Consider the following 10,807-nt stretch of genomic DNA (forward strand, 5'->3'; position numbering starts at 1 on the left):
TTGCTCCCTGGCCAGGTATCAACTCATGCTGCAGTGGCTGGCAACAGCTTGATAGAGCTGACACTTTAACCCTTGCTTCACCAGAGAGGCCTTTAAGGGAGATATTAATGAATGGAAAGTATGTGGAGGGTAGGTAAGATAAATGGAGGGAAATGACCTTTATTGAATTTTTTCTGACTGTTAAGCACTGTCTTAGATGCCTTATAGTTATAGTTAATCACTTTTTCACCATTTTCTCATCTTCATTTTAGAGGAGAGTAAATTGAAGATGAAGAAAGTGAACCAGGAAATGAAGAATGAGATTCATCTGCAAAATCCATGATCATTGTCTTTTGTAAATTTATATATAAACCACTTGGCAGCTTTGTGACTGACCAGATATATTTTTCACATATCACTAGATATGCTAGCAACCTTAAATCATCTAAGTCAATCAAAATTAATTCAAATTTATAAGATAAACCTACCTATAAAATGATACTAATACTACTTGGCTATTAAAATAAAAATGAACTCTTCCCATTTGCAGTATCATGGATGGAACAGGAGGGGATAATGCAAGCAAAATAAATTCGAAGGCTAAAGAAATTTCCAGATGGTTTCGCTCATGTGTGCAGTACAGAGAAATGAATCAGAGTCAGATAAAATGAAACCAAGAACAAACCGTAGAAATATAACTAAACCTGAGGCTCCCAGAGGGAGAGAGTGGAGAGTATAGTAGAAGGGGACACATGAACTAAGGTGGAGGACTATGGGTGCCTTAGTGGTGGATATGGTATGGTAATACACAGCTCAATAAGTGTGATCCTGTATCTCTGAATCATATATAGTATTCTAAAACAATGTTACCTCAGTAAAAATATTATAAAAGTAAAATGAGACAAGTTATATTAAAAAAGTGAAGACTTGGAAACAACCCAAATGCCCGAAATAGACGACTGGATCAAGATGTTGTACATATACACAATGGAATACTACTCAGCAATCAAAAAAGATAAACTAATGTCAATGAAAGCAACATGAATGGAGCTAAAAGGGATTATGCTCAGTGAAATAAGTTAAACAGTATAAAAAAAAATTATACCAGTTAAAATTTCGGGGGTGATTTATATGCCAAGCCCTGCTTAAAGTCTTTACTAGTATCATCTTATTTAATTCTAAAAACAAATCTATGAGGCAGATGCAATTATTCCCGCATTTAGATGAGCTAAGAAGCAGCACGAAGAATTTAAGAAACTCTCCACAATATCTGGCAGGAAAATGGAGAACTAGGATGCCTAGGCATGCTGATTCTCTTGTTCCAGATGTCTTCTGTTTCCTTCATCACAGACCCACTTTTCAGTCTTCTCCACCATACTAGGACACTAGAATGCTACTGTGGCACATGGACACCCATAAGGGTTTCTCTTTCCTTCTTGCTTCTGGTTAAGTTCAGTCAATGAAGATGGAGAAAATGAGGTCTGATATGTAGTTCTTTGCTTTCCTCCCTGTAGGGTAGCTACTGGCAGGAGACCTTTCTTCATCAAAGGTCACACTGCTGTAACCTACAATCTCCTCTGTTGCATAACAACTCTTTACCTCATTCCTCTGGAGATCTTGGGAACTGCATTAAATCCTTTACATGGCCAGGAATAGAGCAAGGCAATTTGGGCACCAAGAGTGCTTGCACAAGCCTCAGGTAGAGTGACTCCTTAAATTTTGAGCCCTCAGTTTCCTGTCCTTCCTCCATTCCTCATCATCCAATGTGCCATCTGTTTTCGCTTAGAGGTTGACCAATACATATTTACTTATGAACTACTGCTCTATAGTGCCTGCTCAAAATTCCAAGAAATAGTAAATAAAATGATACTTCAAGGTGCTATTCAGGCTCAAAGTTCAAGGACTAAAAAGGAAACCTGGAACATGTACATTTTAAAATAAAATAAATTAGAAAAAAGAAATATCTTCAAGTAATTGTGTTGTGTTTTTTTTTATCATGAAAAAAATAGTGGTCTGTTTTTGAATGGTTGGAAACTATTTCTGTGTTGTGCACTGATGTATTTTTAGAGCATAGATATCAACTGGAGTTAATGCTTTTAGCAGCATAGGAGCCATCTTCAACAAATATTTACACCACTAGTAACCTTTCATGTCCATTAGACTCCTCCTGGAATTTGTAAAATGCAGATCTTTCAAGCAATATGCAAACAGTTCCACCTTAGCAGCTCTGAGATGTTGTCCTGAATCCACATTTAACAAGCATGCCTGATGATTCTGATGGATGTGATGCGTAGATTGCACTCAGAGTAGTTAGGCTTTATCCTAATGAAGATTCAATGAGTAGGTGTATTTATTGCTGATTCCATAATATTTTTTTTATCTTTTCTCAATTATCTATACCATAACCAGTTGTAACTGGAGTCAATTGATATAAACCATGGAAACTGCAAATGTATTGGCCAGCAGATATGAATAATCAAGAGCCTACTGAAAAAAAATCACACCAACCTACAACTGAAATTATGGGTAAAGCAAAACAAAATGAAACTACAACAAAAACAATACATTTCTACAGTATTAGTGAAAAAAAGACTCATGACTAAAGGTGCATAAAATAGTAAATATTGTTAATTAAGCAGTAAAATTTAAGATGTCCTGACAGTTCAGTGGATGAACATATTTTTAGACAAAGTGCCTTCAAACTGCATTCAACTCATATATCATGGGCCTCTACATATTTTTTAAGTTGACTCTGATTACATTTTCTTACTAGTACTGTAACAGGGTGGTCCCCAGGAAAGGGGGAGGTTCCCTGCCCCACCCAAGGGAGGGTGGAGCTGAGCAGGAAGAGGAGAAGCTGAAGAAGAGACTGAGGAAGGAAGCAGGATGGAGCCAGGAGACCTGGAGGAGGCGCATGGAGCCTAGAGACATGTGAAGAAACTGCGCTTGTCTTTTGGTCGTGGACTGGGTGACACAGATGTGGGTGAGACCCGTGGGGAGGTGACCATGGCAGCTTTTATCTTGATGTTGATGTTGCTCTTTTCCTTCCGGGCTTGTCCAGTTGTTTGTGACCCTTTTCTGTGGGTCCCCACTGGAAGATGCTTTAGACTTGTGGCAGGCTTTGGGGCCTTGTTCTGGGCCAATCCCATTTGGATGGACTTTTACCCACGAGGGGACGGGTAACTCTGGATGCTTCATTTAGAAACTAGACTCTTTGCCTTACCTGTATTGTTTCCTAGTTTTATTAAAGTTCCTTCCCATTAAAGTCTCCTATGTTTTGTGTTGATGCGGCGGATGGCAGAACCCATGTATAATAGGCAGGTTTGCGGGGTTTGGGCTGCCCCTCTCCCTGTCCTACAACAGTACTAAATAAAGTTAGACATCTTTAAAAGCAACAAATTTCTAACCTCAAGCCCCTGTAATCTAAGAAAATAGAGGTGAGAATAAATGCAATGAAACCTAAGACATAAAATTACTAGTTTTCCTTTATATGCTCTTTTCCAATGATATTCATTATAAAGAAATTTATCAATTACTCAATTTAAAATATTCCATATCTTTGCAACTACATACTATTCAGCCAGATAAACAATGAATACACAAGAGAACTCTGAATACAAATTCCTTTGTTTTGAATGACAGTTTATATTTTTTTTTTTGGTAACATATGCTCACATAATACAGCATTATCTGTCCTAGGAGAATCTTTCTTGTAGTTATTTTCTACTTTGTGTGAGAAAATTTGCAAACTGAATGCTACATTAACATATTCATTTAATAAGGCCATGAGATGACATGTAAAGCACTGGCTGTCCCTGCTCTTCCAAATATTTGAATAGAAAATCTACTATTCAAATGGCAACTTTCAGGTTTTCTGCCAATTTAAGGTTAGATTTCATGAAGCAATAATACTTTGACATCTCACCTTTCTCTCAGTACTGGCAAGGCAGGTTGTGCAGCTGAAAGCACTGAATGACTCTGAGTCCTTTTTTTTTTTTTTTTTTTTTTTTCAGTAAAGAAAATAACAGTGAGATTATGATGATTCGGAGCTACAGAGCAAATAATGTCAAATCTTGTAAAGCCCTGTTCTGTACCACTTGACTTTCAGAAGCAACCATTTCATAGAAGTTCTATTTAGTTTTGCTTTAATTTACAATTATTAAAATTTTAATAAGATTTTTGCAGCAACACCAGGCATCACATACTGTCAGAGAGGAATTATAACTTTATTGCTGCCCACACTGACAGCCAACTCATAAAAATGAATGACATTCTATATCATAACATCTCATAGGCCGTTCAGAATGTTAATAGCTTACTTCATCTTTCCTTAACATAATGAACAGACAGTGTAACAATATTCACAGAGAAAATGAAGATTAAGAAAATTTGAACTGAGGCAGGAAAGTAACATTTAACAGGATTCAGACAACATTCAGATTAAAAGTTTCAATTAAAACACTGTTAGCAAGCTTTTTATTACAGATGCAAAGCTTTGTCACCCAAGACCAATCACTATTTTGAAGAATGTTTATCTGTAGAAACACTTAGCTCTTCAGTCTCTCTTTCTACAGTATTCCAAAGTTCCCTCCCCCATTCAGCCTTGCTGGATTCATTAGATCAGAAGGAACTATAAAACAACTCATTGAATTAAAATGTTTGTCAAAGATGTCTTTTAGACATGTAACAAAGATACTTACCTCTATGAAAAAAAAACTGTTCTTTAATCCAGTAGCCTGGAATTTCTATAGTTTTATTAAAAATCTGTGGTTTATGTTTGGACTGAGGTGATTCAAAACACAATTGAGGGCACATGATTTTTTTAAAAATGTATATAATCTGTTTATATACATATAATATTACATAACAATAAATAAACATTTCCACTCCATATGCATGGAATAAAAAAATGCAATAACCATGAAGAATAAAGTAGATAGTCATAGTAACATATAAAACTTGAAACTGGCTATACACCTTTGTAAAATCACACTGCAAAACCAATATAGGGTATTTTTAGTTCTTGTTATCTTTGTATAGCATTAACCCTGTCTGAGAAATTCATTTTTGTCATCTTTCTATGCATTTGAAGGATGCATAAAGAAAAATTTAGTTTGTTATAATGTTCAAACTGTCCAGCAGTAATAGACAGTAAGAGAAAGCAGACAGTAAAGAGAAAGTGGTAAAGACTAATCACAGACAGGGGTAAATTTGTATTTTTGTATTCTAAAGCTAAATGTGCACTGAGAAAGGTAAAAGTAGTGAGGGACATATCAGCTGTTCCTAATTGACTTCTACTACCAATAAGATTGAAACCAAAATACTAGAAAATGCAACTAACTTTGTTATGTTACTTTTCCAAAGTAATTAAGATTTATTATAGTGATAAAATTTACCTCTCACTTTTCAAGATGTTAAAATACTGCCAATAGTTTGAGTACTGCATCATCATTAGTGATTTGAGATTTTTCAGAAATTTGTCTGTTTAGTTACATTACTTAAATTTATCTTCATTCATCTTTATCTGGATAATTTTATTCTCCTCTTCACATCAGTGCAGGATTTCTTGACTGTACCAACCAATTTTTTTTCTAATTTATGCTACTTGCACGTTTTCATATACTACTGAATTGTGAGACAAATTCACATAGTTTGCATTTTCATTTAGTGCATCAATTACTATGGATCATTATGGGTATTTAAAATTATTTTGATGATACTATTACAAAACTACTTTTAAATAGATTTAAAGATCTTTTTAATTATTTGATTTTATCACATTATGTTCATTATTTCTTGGAAATTCTCCCTATACCCATCCATTATATTTAATATTTGTTCAATTAATACATCATATATTTTTATATGTGACTTCTTATTATGAATAACAGAAATAATTCTTCCATTTTCTTTCCTTTTCATAATTATCTGAGTTTTATATACTATGCTCTACATTGCACTTTGGATTCTATCTTGGGAAATAAAAGTCTGTGGTGACTTCTAACTTTACCCTTTTCTTCCTTCTTCTGTAAGTTTTTTTTTTTTTTAAGATCTATTCATTTATGCATACAAGAACTGGGGCACAGGCCAGAAGTTTGGGGGGTGAGAGGATTCACCAGAAACAGAGCGGGGAACAGAACAGGCAGATTGACCGAAGTACACTGCTGAGGGGAGCAGCGGGTGAGACAAGAGAGGTCTGCTGCACCATGTGGGTAGCTCTCTGTACAGGGATCAAACTTGTGTTGCAGTGGCTGCGGACAGCTTCATAGGTTGTGTCTTAACCCCTTGTGCTACAAGGGAGGCCCTCTTCCATAAGTTTTAAGGGAAATTTGTTGTTGTTAGGAAATAACAACATGACTTCATGCAATTTAGTGTTCATTCTCTCAAGGGCAAACTAGATATATATTTTCCAAAGTATTAAAGAGCCAGGGGAGAACTTTGGCTTCTTTTCTCACCCCAGTTTTCCTTTTTGCTACCTACATAAGTAACTTAATATTTCTGCACATTAACTTAAGATAAAAAGTAAGTAAAATATATACTTTTTGTTTTACTTGTTCTGTTAGATTGAACTTTTTTTTGTTTTTTCTTACCAAAATGGAGCAGTTTTTTCAATTACTAGATTTAAAAAAAGTAAAATGATTTTCAGGAACATTGTGGATAAAATCAAGAGAAGAATACGAAGATGAGGCAGTGCAAACACTTCAATGAAACAATGCAGAAACTATACAGAGTTAGATTTCCAGTACTGTTCAGAAAAGTATACAACACAGTGGCTACAGCATGAGTTTCAGAGTCATATTAATAAAGCTTTGAATCACATTTACATTACCTCTTTGTGTCTGATTTTTAGTTTTTGTTTTCACAAATAAAACGAAGATAATAAAACCTGTGTCTGACTGTTGATATAATAATTAAATAAAGTCACAAAAGCAAAACAATCAGCACAGTACCTAGCAAATAACAGGTCTTTAAAATAATTAACTATTTGTATGTATCAGTCTCCACTCATTTGAGACTTAATGACAAGATGGTATTTGCCAGGGCACAGAGGAAATCATTCCATACCCCTCTGATTGTTTCTAGGCTGATAATAATTAAACATACATCAAACGTTGATAATAGAAAGAGCCAAAAAAGAAATTTAGTGATAACACATATACTTCCTGTATATATGGAAGACACCACATCATGACTAACTTAGCCATGTGGCTTCAAATGCCAACTTAAGAAGCTTCACTGAGACAGGGAGTGTTGGGGGTGGGGTGACTAAAGAGAGGACAGCTAGGGAAAGCACAAAGATATGCTGATTGAGTTCTACCTTCTATACAGAAAAGAGTTAAAGAGATTAGGTCATCCTGGGAGAGGCCCTTACAAAGAAAGGTTCACTCAAAAGTTCCAGAAGTAAACTCCATCCAGCCTTCAGAGCCCATGTAATAAATCTTTGCCATAAAGATATATTTTAGTGTTGCAGGTTTTGCTTCCCTACAGTATGAAACAAAGAAAACCTACCCTGACAGTATAACTGAAAAGTGATCTATTTCAGAATATTTTAGTGAAGTTTCCCTCCACATTTGAAAGGCTGCATTTATATAAAATTCAAACAACTCACCTAAGAAATAGCTCAAACAGACCCTTGTAAAAAATGTTCCTTTCTGGAAGAAACAGCTTTGAAGATGATGAATGTAAAGCTGTCTTCGTGTGAAAATCTAGATGTACAGTTTTCTGATGTAAATACAGAATCAATTGATAAAATAACATTATAAATCATTGTAGATATATACCACAGCTTCAAAAAATTAAGATGACATTCTTGTCTCAGTCGTGAAAATTATATATTATGGTTTAGGTTATGTCAAGTAGCTGACGCTTCTGGTAGAGTAGGGCAAGGGGAAGACATAAATCTTTCTGACTAATGATTTTAAAAAAAGTTATAATTTTGGGCCTCTCTGGTGGCACAAAGGGTTAAGACACAACCTATGAAGCTGTCCACAGCCTTTGCAGCACGAGTTCGAATCCCAGCCAGGGAGCAACTGACATGGTGCAGCAGACCTCTCCTGACTTGCCTGCTGCTCCCCTCAGCAGTGTATTTCTGTCAATCTGCCTCTTATGTCCCCTGCTCTGTCTCTGGTGAATCCTCTCACCCCCCCCACACACACACACCCCTCTGGCCTGTACCCCAGTTCTTGTATGCATAAATAAATCTTTTTTAAAAAAAGTTATAATATTGATTTAATTTGAATCTCACGGATCCTAACTCTAGTCAATTTCTGATTAGCTACATGGAAGTGGAAATGCATATGATAAAAGCTTCAAGCAGTTTAGGAACGGTTGTAGCAAGGGATGCTATGTCAGTCAAAGAAGCTCAGGCCTTCTGCTCATTAAAAAAAAAAAAAAAAGAGAGACAGCTACTTACTGGAAATCATGGGATAAAATAAATTTTGGTGCTATTCCAGACACATAGCCATAAGGTCATGAGAAACCAGACTCATTGTTAGGATAGTGAGTCATAACCAGTACTACAGAAAAAAAGATAGCATAGCTTATAAAATAAAAAATGAAATGAAAAAAAAAAATAGAACCAAAGAATCCACAGAAATACAATCTAGACAAAAACTATGTGGTAGCAACCTGGCTTGTTGAATTCATCACTATTGGAGCCAGTGCAAACATAATTTGATCTCAAAACAGTGACTTATTAGCTGTATCAAGTTGCTTAACATTTCTGGGCCTCAGTTTGAAGGTCATTGGTAAAGAGGAAAAATAATTCTTCATTTGAATGATTATAAAAGAGATAAGCAAAATATATTTGCAAAAGGCGCTCCATAAAAGAAGAATCTAATGATTTTTTTTCCATTGGAGGTTGTCCGTGATGTTTATTTTAATTGGATTTCACTTATGTATATGTAATGGAAGTAGCAGTTTATTTTTAATTTCCAGAAAGTTGTATTTCCCACCTTTCCCTTCAGCCCACATTTCAAGCTGATACTGTGAAGGATAGGAAGCCATGGCAGAACCAGTCTCCTTTATTTCAATCAAAGGAGCTCAGCAGTACAATTCCACTTTCAGTATAGTGCCATCCAAAAATGGAAAAACCAAATTTCACTGACGATCTCCATAAAAGATAAAAAATTAAGGGAAACTACATCTATATGACAAGTTTTTACCAGCTTAAAACCACAAAACAAGGTCATACTATTTTTTAACTCTGAAATTATACAAACTCAAGATCCCATTCCACCATTCCGCAGTATTTTTTTTTTTAATTTTGTAGATTTGTTTGTTATTCTTACTTTCCCAGAGTACTCATATATTCAAAATATTTGTTAGGGTGCCCCTTGCAGCCCAAACACCACTTTGACTCCACTACTAACTGCCTTCAAGATTCGCGGCACTTACATCTACGCTGACGTGAAACGTGAAATATGCAACACTTCGGAGCTGTTTGAGTGAGCATGACTAAAACAGAGTTGGAAAGCTATTGAGGGGCTGGCCCCAGGAAAGTCCAGATGCCCCAGCATGTTCAGGCCGACTTAGTGGTATCCACCTCCAAGAAGAAGCTAAACCAAAACTGTCTAGCAGAGACAATGAAGGATTAAATTTGACCATCAACCCTTAATGAAATTTCTATCAATCAGAACAGCACATACTAAAAACCCCGTTGGCAGACAGCAGACCCTAGCATGGACTAGCCCACCATTTGTGCATGTTAAAGCATTCCTGACTTGGGGCTTCTGGAGCACACTACTGAAGTGCTTTCTTTGGTCATGTTACCCAGGTACAGCCCTGATCATACAACATTTTCCTGTGCTATGACTAAATCAGATGGTATTTTTTCAGTCTACGGTGCTAGAGTATCTGGGATTCGTTTTGTCACATACTTGGAGACTTTAATTCTCAACTATTGCATCAGGCAACACCACACTGATAAAGAAACTGGAGTTGTGGAGCAGGCTACATAATGCAGGATGCTGCTGAAGTGCAAGATCCTGGCCTTTTTATCGATATACAGCATAAGGAGGAGGAGCAAAAGGAAAGGGGAAGGAGATTAAGGAATGGAGAAGAATGTAGAAAATCAGGGGTTGTGAGTCTACCCTCTAGGCAGTTCTCATCTGCTTGATGACTCGGTATTGTCATTGAGATTACGCCCTAACTCCCCAGCCACGGTTTTAATCTTGTAAACAAGGTGTTCCACTGATCAGCTTCTGGGGTCCCTTGTTACAAATCAGTCCTCAGCCCCCCGCACCCCCGGCATTCCTGGTCGTACCTCATGATGTATAAGTCAGGAGTACATGTTATGCATCAGTCCTCAGCAACACCCCCCTGCCCCCTGTGTTCCTGGTCATACCTCATGATGCATAGACTTCCCAGTGTGATCCAGATTTTGTGCTCTTGTTTGATTCGAAAAAGACTTTGCAGAGTTGGGCTCCTGTGCCTAACTGACCAGGCCATTCTGACTTTATTTAGGATTTAACAAAATGGTGGCCCAACAGGCCACTTAGGAATAGCAGATCCACACTCAACAGCAATGAGTAGACAAGGCTGTAACATTTAAAAAAAATTTTACAAAATTTTAAGAATATGAGAAGGAATGTAAACACAGCACAGATAGTGAAGTGGTATTAGATGTGACCAGTCCATAAGCACACAGATTTAGACCCAAACGTATTCTTAGTAACTTAGGTTAACTGGTTAAATTACTCACAGACCCTAAAGAGCACAAAAGGAAAAAAAATAACATCTTTCTCTCTGAGGCCTATACGTACAGATGCAGTAATAATAACAACCTTGTGCTAAGCTGTAAGGCTGGCTTGGAATTGAAAATATAGAG

The sequence above is a fragment of the Talpa europaea genome (genome assembly GCF_964194135.1).
Source record: "Talpa europaea genome assembly, chromosome: 8".
Classification (NCBI taxonomy): domain Eukaryota; kingdom Metazoa; phylum Chordata; class Mammalia; order Eulipotyphla; family Talpidae; genus Talpa; species Talpa europaea.